At 38.3% G+C, this 18,345-nt stretch overlaps 1 long non-coding RNA gene across 1 annotated transcript in view; it reads left to right on the top strand.

Moving 5' to 3' along the window:
* Positions 1 to 4,848: 4,848 nt before the first annotated feature.
* The window catches only part of LOC130684566 (uncharacterized), a 207,716-nt gene continuing 194,219 nt past the window's right edge, over positions 4,849 to 18,345 (top strand). Inside the window, exons 1-2 of the long non-coding RNA XR_008998885.1 lie at positions 4,849 to 4,948; positions 5,059 to 5,130. This is a non-coding gene — a long non-coding RNA (uncharacterized LOC130684566). The remainder of the gene's footprint in view (positions 4,949 to 5,058; positions 5,131 to 18,345) is intronic.

The raw sequence follows: 18,345 nt of genomic DNA, 5'->3' as shown, positions 1-18,345 counted from the left end.
CCAGAAGCCTCCATCCCTCTGCTGAAGACATTTTCCTTCACTGTTCACATGGCTTTCTTCCTCACACTGTTGAGATACTTGCTCTAATGTCACTTTCTCAGTGAGGCCTTCTTGGACGAAGCCTTCTCTAGCCAGCGTTCATCCCCACTCTCGTGGAAGCATTTATCACGCGGATCCCAACTATGCACCCCGTTCACTGGTCCTTGGTCTCTCTTGTTCACTGCTGCTCACTCCCCAGAGCCCAGAAGAGCGCTCAGCTCACAGTGCCATTCGATAAATATCCGCTGAACTTGTTTCCCAGGGATTAACCCACCTTGGTCATTATCTCATTTATAGTCATGCTGGATTAAGTCTGCTAGCATTTTGTTTAGGGCTTTTGTTTCTTCATTCACTAAGGAGATTGATTTGTAAAATTTCTGCTCCTTACTTGGCTCTTGTCTGGCTTTGAAGGAGTTTGAGCATATTTCCTCTTTAACTACTTTTCCTGAATATTTTATATAAGACTTGAGTTGAAATTTACTATCTTGTTTTCTTCTTTCTTGTTTTCTTTGTGAGATTTTTTTTGTAAAGATTTCACTTAAATTTTTTATTTTATTCATGAGTAGCTTAGTAAGCATGTTTCTTTCTCTATGAGTCTGATTTTTAATTAAGAGTTTTGTATTTATTGGCATACACACATGACTATTTTAATTAGAATTAAAGTTAAAATTAAACTAAGTATTCAGTTCTTCAATCCCAGCAGCCACATTTCAATGCTCCACAGCTACATGTGAGTGGACAGCATAGATAGAGAATGTTCCCATCTTCACAGAAAGTTCTACTGGATAGCTCTGGTCTAGAATATTCTTCTCCCAGAGATTTTCATGGCTGGTTTCCTTTTGCTCCTAGACACAGTGTGAGTGGGCCCGCCACCCACAGAGCTGTCACTTTCATTTTCCTTCCAGTCCCAGCACTGTCCGAAAAAATCTTATTTCTTCATCTCCCCCCACTATTGACATGTACAGTCCATAAGAACAGGGGCCTATCTGATGTGTTTACCACTAAACCCCAGAATACAGAACAGTGCCTTGGACAGAGTAGGTGTTCAAAAATTATATGTGAAGTAAAGTAGACTAAGTGATCAGGGGCACTATCAATGGCAAGTTTAAACTTTTACATAAAAAAAGATAAAGTTGTACATAATATTATCTTAACTTTTTGATCGCTAATGTCCCACTTTTTATCCTTCATGGTTTCATTTGTGCCTTTTCATTCTCTCTTACTTATGTCTTATTAATCAGTCTCACCAGAGGTTTGCTTATTCCATTAGCTTCTTTCCAAAAAACAGCATTGACCTTACTGATAATCTCTATTGCATATTTGGTTTCTCTGTCATTTGTATTTGACGTTATTTTATTATTTCCTTTCTTCTGCCACCTTTGGGTTTATTCTGTCGATTTTATGCTAACTTCTTTTTCTTTTAACTTAGCCCAATAATGTAAAGACATCTTTTCTTTATACCATAAATAAAATATTTAAATCTCCTTTGATGTAGTATTTTAGCTAGTACTATGTATTTAGATATGTTTTATTTTCATTTTCATTAAAGTTTAAATACGTTTAAATTTTAAATATGCTTAAAATTTCCATGTCTTCTTTGATCCCTGAAGTAGTTATAAGAAGACTTTTTTTGACTGGTTTCTTTATTGTTAATATTATTCTAAAATGTATGAGGCTGTTTTTAGTTGCCTTGCGTCATGGTGAGGGAAGTGTTTTTCTGCATGTTACAGATTCTTTAGAATTTGTTGGGGCTTGCTTTAAAGCTTAATACTTAGTCAATTATATATATATATATATATACCATGTGTGCCTGAGAAGAATGTTTATTTTTTATAATCACTGGGTAAAATGTGCCATATGTGTCCATTAAAAACTTAATTTGAAACATTTCTGCTGCTCACCAAAAGTGAGTCTGTGATGACCCTGGTAGGAAGCCAGTAGGAAAAAGAAAGTCCCTTCTTCTCTTCTAGTCATGGGGTCATCCTTGCTCCACCAGTTGGTAGGGCCTAACAGGAGGTGGCTGGCCAAAGAGAAATGGAGGTGAGTGTCAGCCTCAGCATCGCAGAGCCAGAAGTAGGAGGCCAGTTTCAGAGCCAAGAGAGAATGTCCTGATAACAGGTGCATATATGCTATGAAATGATGATCATGATTGACTTACTGATGGACATCTGAGGTTCCAAAATACTGCTACAGAAAGCATCACAACATGATCAGTCCATGGGAGAAAAATCTCTACTCTGACTTTGTATAAACAGCACCTCCAGGAAAGGAAGGAGCAGTGAGTCAATAACTCTTCTGAAAATAACTATTTTGAAAAGTTGAATCATTTCCTGTGTCTTGCCTTTTCAAATATCTCTGTCAGGCTGGATGCATCTGAAGTGTTTCTCATTCAGTAGGAAATGACCATTGTTCAGTGAAATAGGTAGAATTTCCACAATATGGAAGAGTCTCCCACACAGTTTTGATTTGTCCAGATGGTCCACACCATCCTGTCCGAGCCTGTTTGTTGGGGTCTCTTGCTCACAGCCTGATTAGCAAGGCCACCACACTTTGTGAACTATGAGTGATGGCTACGGGCATACTCGGCTGGCAGGTGGGAGCCGCACAGAAGAGACAGAACCAAACGTTAACGTTGCAAGGCTGACTATGGTAGAATTACTCCACTGCTTTTTCAAGGTAGTGTCACATTTTCATTGCTTTGGCCCAAAGTCTCAGAGTTACCCCACCCCTCTGCTTTCTCCTAGCATATCAGTCCTCAGATGCAGGTGACTTTCATTAGGCATCTTCAGACATCTCAGTCCTTATCTTCCCAAACATCCCTTTATAGGACTCCATCAACCCAACCCTTGTCTCTTCACTCGCAGGCTCCCTGCTCAACAACTTCCCTCACGCTACTTTCTGGTTGACCTGTGTGACTCAGCAGAAAGCCTCAGAGCCACCATTCCCTGGTTCGTACAAGCCACCACCTAAACTCCTTAAACAGCTTCCAGCCTCCTCTCGCTGCTCTGTCTGGTCTTTCTGTTTTGCCCTGTCTCTCCTGCTTTCCCACATTAACCCCGTGCTGCTCATCTTGTGTTCTTCTGACATGTACCGGTCCCTCTCCCCTCCGCCAGCATGGTCAGAGAAGGAAACATCTTCAGGGGAAAAAGTATCTTTAGGAAACTAGTCCCTTGGGATGTTTTCATTTGAAACAGAATCATCCTGATTACCTTATCCAGTATCATTACTTGGTTATCTAATGTGGTCAGATCAAAGTTCTTGTTTTGTTTTGTTTTTCATTCCCCGAGGGATAAAAATATGATCATCGTTACCCACAAATCATAAAATAAATAACCATCTATTTCATGATGCTTCCTTGAAAATTGCATATCTTTTCTAAGACACATAATTTGTAGGGTCCAATACAAAATTAATTGCAAGATCCCTTGTTCAAAAATTGTTAAGAATTTTAAGTTGGTGACAGTAGAGCATGACCATTCCGGAGCTCAAAGCCCTATCAAATTTCACAAGTTGCATGTCCATGACTCCAGCTCTGATCCTTCTGCTGTATGTTTGACTTTTTTCCATGGGGAACCTAAGAAATATGAGCTAAATGCAATGCTTAAATATATACACTGTATTACCTGAGGCTTCTAATATCTCTGACACAGGCAGACAACCCTCTTGGGTAAGGGCACAGCCCTGGAAGTAGGAATGTATGATTCTAATTGTGTTACCACCACTTCCTAGTGGATTACTTAACCAATCTGTAGCTTCAGCTTCCTCTTCTGTAAAGCTGGGATAATAATAGCACCCACATCATGAGGCCCTTGGAGGGATTAAATAATTTAATACAAGTAATATGCTTAGTGCCTGGGATGTAGCATACTCTATAATAAAGTTTGGTCTATTAAAATAACCTCTTTTTTTAAAAAAGATTTCTGATTTCATTTTTTATCCCTAGTCAAATACTTCCAAAATGTAGCTACACTGTATTACAAAGCTTTGAAGTATCAATTAGAAAGAAAAAAACAACCAATTTAGAAAGTAACACAAATTCCACTTAGGATTGGGGTATAAACAAGAAGCGTGTAAACCTTGGTGTTGAGCCTAAATTAATTTATTGATTGATTGGTTGATTTGATTCCATTCTTTCACAAAGCATTCACTCTTGCCTACTGATTTCTGAGGATTTAGAAAGGCATAGACGAACAGAGCAAAATCCCAACTATTGTGACACTGTGTAATACAGCCCCACAAAAGAAGTAAACATGCCGTTCTGGATGCCCGAAGGGAGTGTGATTCAGTTGTAGAGGAGGGCATGATGGAGAGAATTTGGCAAGTCTTTTTAGAGAAGGTGATGGTTAAGCTATCTCTAAAAAGATGAATCGTCATTTCCCAGGAAGATTCATTCAAGGTAAAAGTATATTCAAAGGGCTGATGGTGCAAAAGGACAGGCTGTAACCAGGACTCACAGGATGTGTCGAGTAATAGAAGCCTAAGATACAGATTAGGGGGAAGGACAAAGAAGTGAGACTCATGGCTGTAAGCTATGCGGTTGCCAGACCTCAGGAATGGCTTCCTACTGTATTCTCTGGAAGCATGCACCATGTGGAGCCTGCAACGGTGGGAGCATGGCAGAGGTGGGCAGGTGGGTGGAAGGTGGACAGAGAGATACAGTAGATACCTAACAAACTGACTGCTCAGAAGGTCCTCCTTGTCTGAGTGGCATCACGGCACACTGACCTTGTCCAGTGAATGTGACCCTGCTCCCCTCCTCTAAGCAAATGACCCAGCGGCTGGCACCTGATGCAGATCAAACCAGGCTGAGAGAAGGTGTTCTTGTTAGACTAAATCAGTTTGGTTTTTGCAATAGAGGAGATACTTTTTGTGCTGGACCCAGTACCAAATAGAATTTGGAATTGAAATGGTTTGTTTTACGTAATGTCACTTTAATATGATAACCAAATTTAGGAATCTATCTGTTGGTAGACTGTGTATGGTAATTTTTTTGTTTTGTTTTTGTTTTTTTGATCATAGAACTTAAACAGGAATTCTGGCTTGTAATGGTAAGAAGGGTTATTGCTTGATGTGTACTTGCATTGGAGAGAGGTAAGTTGTTTTTTGGTTTGGTTTGGGTTTTCTTTTTTCTGTCAGGCATCCACTGTTTGACTCTAAGTCTACACTGAGCATTCCACCTCAAAAAAATAAATCTATTAAAAAAAAAGGAAAGAATACATGGAAGTGATCCAATCTTCTTGCCAATGATGGCTTATTTCTAGTGTGGATTTCTACCCTTGTTCTCAACTCCCTAAGAGCTCCATACTGGCTTCAGTTCCCCTAGTCCCAGCTCCGTTTTCAGTGGACAATTTGACACAATTTGATATAAGCTTGCATTTTGAGCTTTGAATGGTTTCTAGTCCATTTTAGGGCTATCTTCATTGGTGGAATTTTGTCAGATAACTGACTGTGGAATTTTGTCAGATAACTGCTTGCAGAATCAAGCAGAACACCAGCCAGCAGGGTCTTAAGAGAGGAACTCATAGGGAATCCAGGTCACAGGTAACAGGTAATCTTCCATATGATGTGGGTGAATTACAGAGGCTGTGTTCTTTTCAGTGTTGTCACCAAAGCCCTGTGGCAAAGTTGGTAATGCCAAGCCCTTGCTAATATCAGCTTTTATATTCCTCAGAAGTCACAGATTAGTTGATAATTGCTGTTTCTACCAGAGCAGTTTGGAGACCGGTGGGAGAAAGTCTATTTTGGGCTGATCTCATCCTGGTCATGCCAAATATCTGTAGGGTTAATTGGATTCATAGATCTCTGTCTATATATATGCAAGAGATAAGGGTTCAATAGGAATACACATTCTTCCAGTTTTCAGTCATCCTTGAAGAGTTGCGGCACAGCTAAAACAAGCTGCTTTGCTGCATTTAGAATGCATTAGACTAACTTCTGTGTTTATGGGGAGGCAAAATCCTGCACTTGGAAACCAACACCCATATTTGACCATTTCCCTTACCAGTTCCCAGCTTTATGGCCTAAAGCTCTCTGTGTTTCAGTTTCTTCATTTGTAAAATGAAGGTAATAATATGTATCCTATCTATTTCATATGATCCTTTGAAGGTGAAAAGTCATTGAGTGGAAATTTTTAATTTTAATGAAGCCTCATTTAATATATTTTTATTTTATGGTTTGTACCTTTGTGCTTGAAGAGAAAATCTTTGCTAACCCAGAGATTTTTCTACTATGTTTTATTTCTAGAATTTTGCAGTTTCAATTTTTATCTTTAGATTTATGATCCATTTCTAATTGATTTCTGCATGTGGTCCAAAGGAAGAATTAAAGGTTTTATTTTGTGGGTTTTTTTTGTTTCATAAGGTTGTCCATTTGCTTTAGCATCATTTATTGAAATACTATCATTTCTCAATTAATTACCTTGCATTTTTTTGTTGAATAATCAGTTGACCCTCTATTCTGTTCAGTTGATCCATTTGTTCTTCTAATACTAATTCTGCATTGGCTAGATTCCTGTAGCACTGCAGCAAGTCTGGAAATTTAGTAGTGTGTCTTCTAACTTCACTGTTTAAAAGACATTGTTAAGAAAATGAAAAGATAAGCCACAGACCAAGAGAAAATATTTGTAAAACACACCTATGAGAAAGGATTTACCACCAGATTATACTCTTAAAGAACTCTTAAAACTCAGTAAGAAGCCAAACAGCTCAATTTAAAAGTGAGAAAAAAATTTATACAGACACTGCACCAAAGAAGAGACACAGATGGCAAATAAGCATTTCCTGAAATGCTTAACATCATGAGACCTTAGGAAAATTCAATATACAACCATAATGAGATACCTAATATATAGTAGGAAGACATACCTACTTGAAAAGATAAAATTAAAAAAACTGACAATACCAAATGTGGACAGAGATAGCAACTGGAACTTTCACATATTGTGGGAGGTGTTCAAAATCATAAAATTACATTAGAAAAGTCTGGAAGTTTCTCATAAAGTTAAACATGTACTTACCATACAATCCAGGAATCCCATTCTTTATTATTTACATAAGACAAGTGAAGACAAATCCCACTCAAACACTTTAGGCAAACATTCATGGCAATTTAACTCACAATCACCAACATCTGTAAACAGCCCTAATGTCCTACTGCTGAATAAGAACATGGACTGTTGGACATTGACCCCAGAATACTTCTCAGCAATAAAAGGAAATGAGACACATGCAGTAATGTGGATGAGCCCCAAAGCATGGTGCTAACCAGAAGGCAGATGCATGCTACTTGACGCCTGATTTCATTTGTGCGCCTTTCAGGAAAAGTCAAAACTATAAGGACTAAAACTAGTAATGGTTGCCGGGGCTACATGTGGGTGGGGTGCGGATTGATTATAAAGAGACGGGAGGGAACTTTTTGGAATGATGGACTGTTCTATACTTTGTGGTAGTGGCTACATAACTGTAGATACTTGTCAAAACTCATAAAGCTGTCTACATAAAATGAGTGGTTTTTACTGTGTATAAACTGTAACTCACTAAACTTGACTTTTTATAAAGACATTAAGTGGTTGATCTGAATGTCCTACCACATAAAAGAAATAGTTCCAACTTTAGACTGTCCAGTCTTTCTCTGGAAAATGAAAGGCCAAAATTTCCCATGTGGCAAGTTTAATTATGACCCTTGGCAAGGCTGTGTGCTCCTTACTCTGTGGGCTTTAGAACTTGGTCTTTACCTTGTTAACAATATTTAGAGTGCTTGCAAATATGATCTATCTTATCCTATCATCTCTATTATCTATTTACCTATATCTATCTATCTATCTATCTATCTATCTATCTACCTATCTTCTATCATCTAGCTAGCTAGCTTGCTTTTATCTATATCTATATCTATCTATCTATCTATCTATTATCTATCTATCTATCTATCATCTATCTATCTATCTACCTATCTATCTGTCATCTATTATTCATGTATCTGTAGAATCATGGTGGCATGTATGTTGGTGAAACTACTTTGGAAAATAATTCCTTATTAACCAATAAAGTTAAATATTCATCTATTTTATAACCCACAATTTCACTTGTTTATGTATCTTTCAACAAAACGTTCACATGAGAAGGTCAGAGCAGTACTATTCCCAGAAATTCTGAAAACAATCCCAATCCTTATCAACAGGAGAGTACATGAAAAAACTGTAGTGTGCTCATACAAAGATGTGTGAACAAACAAGAGGCATGTTATAGTAAGAATAAACCTTAGCTGTGGACAATTAAATAGGAAAATAAGCCCAGGGGATTATATACAGCATAACATTTTTATAAAGTTGAAAAAACTGAAATACAAAATACACTTTTAAGGAACACACAGCGATGCATTAAAACTATATAAGAAGGAAATCACGCAAACAGTGCACAGCAGAGGCGGCAGCTGAACCAGGGAGTGTGGACGCCCGCTTCCTGCCCGAGGGTTCGCAGCGGTGAGGCCGCCGTGGCTCTGGGAAGCTCCACTTTGCACTCGTGTCTCCACCTCTATGATTAGAAATGGTCACATGCAGCTTCTAGTAACTGTGTGAATTCACTGTTCCTCTTTTGCTATTCTATTTCTTTTGCCATATTTTTGTAGCCAGTGGTCTATATCGTCTATCTTCGGCAGTGCCTAAGGCAATTGTTGCTTTTAATATTAGACATTCATTTTCTGGACTTCACATGAAGGATGTAAAAGATACAGCAGGAAAATTCTAACCGAAAGAAAGCTGGTACAGAAAAATGGACTTTAAGTAGTAAGTAATCATTAGACATATTTTAAAGAGGAAAAATAGCTATATTATCAAAATAAAAATAAAGACCTCAGAAAAAGATGTGTGCGTAGAAAGGATGCTAGTTTGTGAGAGATTAGTAAGGCAGATCAATGCACGAAAGACAGGAATATTAAAATGGTTATCCATGCAGACAGAGTTGTGTTATGACCTCACATCACACACAAGATGTATTCTAGACTGAATGATGATTCACATGTCTAAAAGAGAAACATGGGAAAGTATAGTAGAACATAGTTGAATAACTCTTAGACACTGGAGAAGAAAATTTTAAAAACCACAAAACATACTATCTATGTAAGAAATGATGAAAATTTGAGTATATTAAAATTATAAGCTTTTGTTCATCAAAAGACACCCTAAGGAAAATAATTTCATAAACAGAGACAATATTTTTAACATATATAACTAACCTGGAGTCAACATAGATAACACATAGATAATATGTAACTCATCAACTCTGTAAGGAAAGTAAAAGCAACCACATTTTTTAAATGTGTGAAAGCTAGAACAAGCTCTTCACAAAAGAGGAGTCACTTCTGGCCAATTAACATATGTGAACACATTATTTTCATTAATGATCCCCAGCACTGAGCTACCACCTTCCATGAGCCGGGGAGGGTCTAGTCCTCTCCCCTCCTCCCTCCCCTCAGGACACTGAGGGGCAGGAGGCACCAGGCCTAATAGCTTTTGATGCTCAGAAAAGTCCTCTTCAGATCTCTGTGTACATGTGCTTGTGTAGGTCTGGATTTAATACAAACCTGCACAACAGCCAAACTATCAAAATGTTAAGAACTCACAGCATGTGGCTTACCTCCTAGGGAATTTCATGTCATCCAAGATTGAGATGTTAGAGTCACCCAGCTAATGTGAGAGGCAGCCATGGTGCCATGGGGCAGACCCTTGACTTGGCACCAGAACTCTGGGTGTTACTGAGCTTCTCAAATGCTATGGTCCCCCTTTGCCCCCCAGACTACTGTCATCCCTGTGCTCCCCATTTCAGGGTGCTGAGCAGGCCCACGTATCCAGCACCATGCTCTTCAAAATTCAAATGCATCTGCCAAATGTGATCCACTTCAATTCACTTTCGGAATAAATACAAGATACAGAAGTTGGTGGTGGAGGGACCCCCCCTTGCATTTTCCTAGATACAAGGCACTCTCCTCTCTCCTATTTATTCTCTGTTTTTAGGGGAGCAATGGGCTTTACACGTAAGATAATGGAGGAATTTGTTCACTCCGATTCCTGGCCCGAGACTCAGGGGTGGGAAGCCCAGGCTTCTGAGGAGGCCGGGGTGGCTGAGCTCACGGTGTGGCAGACAGGGTCAGGGCAGGGGTAGTCACATCACCAGGCTCACAGAAGGACGCAGGGGCCTTGGTTAGCAGGAGTCTGAATGTAAATATTGAGGGAGAGGAAGAGATACCTGAAGAGGATTTCAGTGAGACCTTTCTGGGTGTGGTGCGATGCAAAGCTGTGCTGTCTCTTCCAGATAATTTATGGGAAGGAGCTGATCCTGCATTAAAGCCCGGGGGAATATACTAACGTTTCTTTAGTGGAGACGCTGGATGCCACGGTGCTACTCTTTTTCTTTTCTTCTCTTTTCCTTCGTCTCTTATTGTGCCTCCCATCCTCCCTTCCATTCTTAATTCCTTCCTTCCTTCTTCCACAGTTTCATATAGGATAACCACATTTTTTTTTGGCAGTTTTAAGAAAGAGTGGTGGGGAGTTGGAACTGGAGAGACATACCTGAAACCCCTTCTAACATAAATCCCAAGCTCTTGGAAGACTAGTTGTTTTAAGTCCTGGCTCTGCACCTTGATTGCTCCATTTTTTTGGACAAATCATTCAACTTTTCTAAGCCTCAGTTCCCTCATTTGTTAAGCAAGGCATTATAATAACAGCCCCTTACATCATCATTGTAAGGGTTGAATAATATGCATGAAATACATGCGTGTTTTTAAACTACAAAGCAAATACATCTTAATTTGCAGAACACATATCTGAAAAGGGCCAGTGTGACTGATATTCTGTTCCAGGGTGCATGAATCCGTGTCTACACATTCTCTCCAGCCTCTCTGCTCTTTCCGGGTCCTCTGCGGGGCTAGTGCGTCACGTGGTCAGTGGGAGGAGGAGGCACACTGATCCTGGTGTGGAGGCAGGGAGCTCTGCCAAAGACATCTGCTCAGAGAAGTCAGAGGCCACAGGCAGAGAAATCTGGTTTTAATTTTCTGAGCTAAGAAGTTTTATAAAATAATTTTCCCAATTTTTTTGACATGGTGCCTCAAGGAAAATAATAAAACAAAATTGGAGGAGGGAAGGTCATCTGTCAAGTGATTCTTTCCCTCTTCTTTGTGCTTCTATTCCTAGAAAAGAGAAATTGAAAACTGCAGGAATGTGTTGGCAGTGTACCAGACTCTCTCGTCTTGCTCCTAATCACTGTGACAACAAATTTCTTTTTTGGAGTAGGACAGCTAATGCCCCGGCCTCACTGCTATCTTTAGATAGTGACTCGAGATAATGATTAGGTGCTTATTGTGTGAAGGCACCATGCAAAACACCCTGTCAGAATGATCACCATTAATCCATGCAACAATTCGAGGGCGTTGGCACAAAGCGAGGAAACCCAGCCCCAGAGTGTAACTGGTGGAACCAGGATAGGAACAGCGTCGCTCATTCTTGAGCACAAGGTTGCCTTTCTAATTGAGGAACTACAAAGGCTTGAAAGGCTCATCCCAGAAAGACAGATACAGGGAACTGGTAGCCATGGGAAAAGCCCTTCAGTTCGTTCTGCTTACTCCAATTTCCTCAGATCTTTGAAGACCATGATATCTGAGAACAGGAAGTTAATGCAAATAATGAAACCCCCTCTAAATGTCTTGTTTTCAAAGAGGAAAAGTAAGGTTTTGCTGAAGATCCATTAGTATCCCTTTCCTTGATGTTATCTTCTTACTCTTCTTGGTTTTTGCAGGAACAGAATGGGAGGTGAACGTGGTTTGCTGGGGAGAGGACTGGTCAATGGCCCGAGCTCACTGAACAGGCCAGCAAGGGCCAGAAGTTCCTTCACGTGGAGAGCTCCTTGCGCTGAGCTGCGGGGCCCCGTAATTTCTCAACCAACTTGCGAAAAGGGAGGTTCACAGTTTTGCACTGAGGAAAGCCACAAGGAAGAGTTAAGCTAGAAGCTCTCTCCATCATTCTCCATTTAACTGACTCTCAGGTAGATGCCATCTCCCTTCTTTCCAAAGTGTATCCTGGCTGGAGCTCACGCCAGAGGCAAGCATTGCCTGGCCACACTGCCACCAACTCTGTGTGTGCTCCCAAGAGTCTTCTCACCCACACTTACTTGTGCCAGTGGTACTTGTTATTTTAATTATAGAATTCAACATTTTGTAAACCAGGAAAGTATGGGGGTGATGAAATACACATGCGAAAAGAGTTGTCTTTGTGAAAATTATCATACTTATCAAATCTAAGACATTGTTGATTTTAAGGCAAGTTGTTACTTTCTGTATCATTTAGAAAGAAAAAAACACTATTAATTAAACCATGATACATCATTGATGGTAAGAATATTCCTATTTTAAAGAATTTAAGATGTGATAAAAAAAGTATATATTAGGATTGATAAAATATGGTAACTTGGAAAAACCCTGTGAAAAACAGACAATGGTGAGATGAAAAATGAACAGATAGCTGACAATTCGTATATACTATGGTCCAGCAATTAAACATATAAGCATATATCCAAGAGGAATTCTTGTATAGCTGACATAGGAGACACATGCAAGAATGTTTAAAACAGCACCTGGCACCAGCCCATGGTCTATAAGTAGAAAAGGAGATGAAGAAATGGTGGTATATTCAGAGGTGGATATTACACAGCAGTCAAAATCAACAGCGACAACAAAACTTTGTATGAATCTTAAGAATATAGCATTTAGTGATAAAAGTGACATCTAGAAATATTTATGGCATTCTCATAAGGTAAAAAGTAATTAAAACAAAAAACTACATGTATTTTTTGGGAATACATATTGATGTAAAAAAATAACAGGAAATTAGGCAAAAAGGACATGCTATTCAGGATGGCGGTTGACTTGAATTGAAGGAAGCAGGGAGATAGAGAAAGGGAAAAAATACGGCTAGATGCAGGTTAAATGCAAAGTTCTTGTCTTTTTAAAGGGTGATTAGTTCATGGCTATATTCCATTTTAAATAATTAAAGAGTTAACTGAATAAAGGAAAGTCATATGTTAATCAATGATGAGAATGTGTTACGAGACAAGAATTATGCAATTCTTTGCAACTGAGGCCCAATTAAAAGAATCAATTTACAAGCCAAGTAGATTTCTAAGTGCCAGGATTTGATACTTGTAATACAAATGTAGGTCATTTGTTATTAATCCATAGGATTTAAAAAATAAGTATTTTGAATACAAGACTTCTGTTGAATATATGTGTTGCAAATATTTACTTCTATCGTGAAAGTTGCCTCAAATTTTAATACAGATTAATTTCCCACTATCTTTTTTTTATGATCAGTGGTGTTTGTGCCCTTTCTTTAGAAAAAATTATCCATAACTTTCTTTAACCCAAGTTCTCAAATATGTATTATGATGTTCACCTCAAATAGCTTTATTGTTCTATGTGTCACAGTTAGCTCTGAAGTCCATCTGGAATTTACATGTGTTTGGTGAAACAAGCGTTCTCGTCCCAGTATTATTTGCCCATAGATATCCTATTCACCCAGCATCTTTTCTTGGAAAGGCCACTGCTTTTTCCAATGAACATTTGTCCTAAATACATGTGACTAAGATTTTGGACTGTGTTCCATTCTACTGTTCAGTTTGTTGCTTTTTGAAATCACTAATAGATGTATAGTATCTTTTGTGATAATTGGTGTAAGTTCTCCAACTTTATTTTTTATCTTGAAGATTATTGAATGACAGATTCTTTGCATTTCTGTATGATTTTTAGAATCAGCTGTCAGTGTGCCCCCCAATCAAAAAGACTTATGATTTTGATTGGGATTCCAATGAATATATGTATTAATTTGGAGAAAATTGACATCTTGACGATACTGACTCAATAATACATGGTGTAGTTTTTCATTCATTTAGTCTTTAATTTCTTCAGTAAATTTTTGGTTTTCATGTAGAAGTCCTACACAATCTTTTCTTAGATTCATTCCTATGTGTTTGATATTTTCTACATTAATGTAAATTTTTAAAATTTTACTTTGTATCTTTTTGTTGAAGTGTAAAAAGACACTTCTGATTTTTGTACATCAACTTTATCTTCAAAGACCTAACTAGTGCCAATAGTTTTTCTCTAAATTCTCTTGATCTTTCAGGTAAACAAGGCCATATTATCTGCAAATAATAAAAGTTTTTTTTGTATTCTAACACTTTTTACATATTTTTCTTGCTTCTTTGTACTGCTTCCAGTATAATGTTGAATAAGAGTGGTGTAGCAGGCATCCCTGTCTTGTTCCTAATTACAGGAGTAAGGTTTCCAGTATTTTGCTGTGAGTGTATCTGGTGGGGTAAGTGATGAGTGGTTAGATTTGTTATCAGATGATTCTCATCTGTCTCTAACTTACTAGGAATTTTGTCATTAACGGACATTGAATTTTGACAAATGCCTTTCTGCAACTATCAAGGTGATCATAAAATTTTTCTGCTTTTTCTGTTAAACTTTGTGTTGATTGATTTTATAAGGAGAAACCAAGTTTGCATACTCATAATAGTTCACTTAGTCATAATGTAATATACTTTTTATATATTGTTCGATTTGATTTACTAATATTTAATAAAGGACTTTTACACCTGTCGTTATGAGAGTGAACAGTCTGCAATTTTCCTATCTTATAATGAATGTCCTTATCAGGTTTCAGAATCAATATTATGCTGACCTCATAAGAAGACTTACGATGTGTTCCCATCTGTTCTCTTCCTCCTGCAGAAAAGTTTTATGCAAGTTTGGAATATTTCTCCCTTCAATTATGGGAGAACTCTTAGGTGAAGCCATCTGTTGCCGGGGTTTTCTGTGTAGAAATAGGGATTCAATTATGTGTATCAAAAATACTCAAATTATCTCTACAAGATCTGAAATAATGTTCTCTTTTTATTCGGTAAATTGGTAATTTGTGTTTCTCATTTTTTTTTTCACAGTGATTCAAAATTTATATACATGATAATTCTAGGTACCAGCTATCACCATACCAAGTTGTTACAATATTTTGACTATATTCCTTATGCTATACATTACATCCCGGTTACTTATTTATTTTACAATTGGAAGTGTGTACTTTTTTTTTTTTTGTGAGGGCATCTCTCATATTTATTGATCAAATGGTTGTTAACAACAATAAAATTCTGTATAGGGGAGTCAGTGCTCAATGCACAATCATTAATCCACCCCAAGCCTAATTTTTGTCAGTCTCCAATCTTCTGAAGTATAATGAACAAGTTCTTACATGGAGAACAATTTCTTACATAGTGAATAAGTTACATGGTGAACAGTACAAGGGCAGTCATCACAGAAACTTTCGGTTTTGCTCATGTATTATGAACTATAAACAGTTCAAATATGAATACTCATTTGATTTTTATACTTGATATATATGTGGATACCACATTTCTCTCTTTATTATTATTATTTTTAATAAAATGCTGAAGTTGTAGGTAGATACAAGGTAAAGGAAGAAAACATAGTTTAGTGTTGTAAGAGAGCAAATGTAGATGATCAGGTGTGTGCCTGTAGACTATGTGTTAATCCAAGCTAGACAAAGGCAATAAAACATCCACATATGCACAAGATTTCTCTCAGAACAGGGGGGGTGAGGTTCTAAGCCTCACCTCCCTTGATCCCCAATTTCTCAACTGATGGCTCCCCTGCGACTGTGCCCGTCTTAGGTTGTTCCTCCCTTGAGGAATCTTACCCGTCTCTGGCTAACCAGCCATCTTCCGGGGCCATACAGGGAAATGTAAAGTTGGTTAGTGAGAGAGAAGCCTTATTGTTTGAAAAGGTTAGCTTTTTACTTCTTTGCATATTTATGCCCTGTGGCTTCTATGCCCAGCATTTGTCTTGAGGTGTCTTTACCACTTGGAAGAATTATGATACTCGGTAAATTTGATATGAGGCACGAATTCTATTTAAGGGTTGTAATTAGGAAGGAAGAAGAAAAGCTATAGAAGTAGCAGGCGGAAGAAAACCTGGGAAGATTGATTATTTCTTTGACATATCTTCTTGTAGAGTAACTTCAGCATGTATAGGTTTTAAACTACTAATTAAATTGCTCACACACATTAACATAATAGGAGTACAGTTATATAACCAAAGCATACCTGTAATTACCAGCCATCTCCAGTGAAAACAAGAAAACCAGTTAGGCACCTTAGGCATTTGTGAAAACTTATCTATGATATGGTGGAGATTGTCCAACTGAACTTGAACAGTCTGAGAGAAATCAGACAAATTAAAACAACCCATTCCTGGGGACTGTTCACATCCCATATGTTCTTTTAATAGTAAACAGTCTGAAGTTGTAAGATTTTGGAGCGCTGCAATTTGCACTTCTCCTAATTCTTGGTTGAGTTCCAACAGTATAGATCCAGTCAAATTTGTTGTTTTACTGTATGCACAGGCCAGCTTAGATATCTCCTTCTTCATTCCCATGGCAAGTCCAGGAACAGGTGGGATGAGTGCATCTACAGCTGTAGCAGTGCGTGGATCTTTGTTGGGGTTTTTTGATGATCATCTTCTGGCATGAGTCTTCCAGAGAGTGCAGATGTTGGAAGTTCTTTTTCATATCGTATCTTAGTTTATTTCCAGGGTAGCCAAATTAGGCTTTGATCCTCTGTATAAACACAAACAGACCCTTTGCCTACACTTTTATATGCCCTTTATACCATTGTGTAGAACTCATTGGAGGTCACCACACAGGAACTGCTTTTTTTTTTTTGTTATCATTAATCTACACTTACATGATGAATATTATGTTTACTAAGCTCTCCCCTATACCAGGTCCCCCCTATAAACCCCTTTACAGTCACTGTACATCAGCATAGCAAAATGTTGTAGATTCACTACTTGTCTTCTCTGTGTTGTACAGCCCTCCCCTTTCTCCCACCCCCCCATGCTTGCTAATCATAATACCCCGTTCTTCTCCCCACCCCTTATCCCTCCCTAACCACCCATCCTCCCCAGTCCCTTTCCCTTTGGTACCTGTTAGTCCATTCTTAGTTCTGTGATTCTGCTGCTGTTTTGTTCCTTCAGTTTTTCTTTTGTTCTTATACTCCACAGATGAGTGAAATCATTTGGTATTTCTCTTTCTCCACTTGGCTTATTTCACTGAGCATAATACCCTCCAGCTCCATCCATGTTGCTGCAAATGGTGGGATTTCTCCTTTTCTTATGGCTGAGTAGTATTCCATTGTGTATATGTACCACATCTTCTTTATCCATTCATCTATCGATGGACATTTAGGTTGCTTCCAATTCTTAGCTATTTTAAATAGTGCTGCGATAAACATAGGGGTGCATGTGTCTTTCACAAACTTGATTACTGCGTCCTTAGAGTAAATTCCTAGGAGTGGAATTCCTGGGTCAAATGGTAAGTCTGTTTTGAGCATTTTGATGTACCTCCATACTGCTTTCCACAATGGTTGAACTAATTTACATTCCCACCAGCAGTGTAGGAGGGTTCCCCTTTCTCCACAGCCTCGCCAACATTTGTTGTTGTTTGTCTTTTGGATGGCAGCCATCCTTACTGGTGTGAGGTGATACCTCATTGTAGTTTTAATTTGCATTTCTCTGATAATTAGCGATGTGGAGCATCTTTTCATGTGTCTGTTGGCCATCTGAATTTCTTTTTTGGAGAACTGTCTGTTCAGTTCCTCTGCCCATTTTTTATTGGGTTATTTGTTTTTTGTTTGTTGAGGCATGTGAGCTCTTTATATATTCTGGACGTCAGGCCTTTATCGGATGTGTCATTTTCAAAGATATTCTCCCATACTGTAGGGTTCCTTTTTGTTCTATTGATGGTGCCTTTTGCTATACAGAAGCTTTTCAGCTAAATATAGTCCCACTTGTTCATTTTTGCTGTTGTTTTCCTTGCCTGGGGAGATATGTTCAAGAAGAGGTCACTCATGTTTATGTCTAAGAGGTTTTCGCCTATGTTTTTTCCCAAGAGTTTAATGGTTTCATGACTTACATTCAGGTCTTTGATCCATTTTGAGTTTACTTTTGTATATGGGGTTAGACAATGGTCCAGTTTCATTCTCCTTCATGTAGCTGTCCAGTTTTGCCAGCACCATCTGTTGAAGAGACTGTCATTTCACCATTGTATGTCCATGGCTCCTTTATCAAATATTAATTGACCGTATATGTCTGGGTTAATGTCTGAATTCTCTAGTCTGTTCCATTGGTCTGTGGCTCTGTTCTTGTGCCAGTACCAAATTGTCTTGATTTCTATGGCTTTATAGTAGA

Source organism: Manis pentadactyla, chromosome 8 (genome assembly GCF_030020395.1).
Source record: "Manis pentadactyla isolate mManPen7 chromosome 8, mManPen7.hap1, whole genome shotgun sequence".
In the NCBI taxonomy this organism is placed as follows: domain Eukaryota; kingdom Metazoa; phylum Chordata; class Mammalia; order Pholidota; family Manidae; genus Manis; species Manis pentadactyla.
Note: the sequence above shows the minus strand (reverse complement) of the source record. Positions and strands in the feature narration are given on the sequence as shown.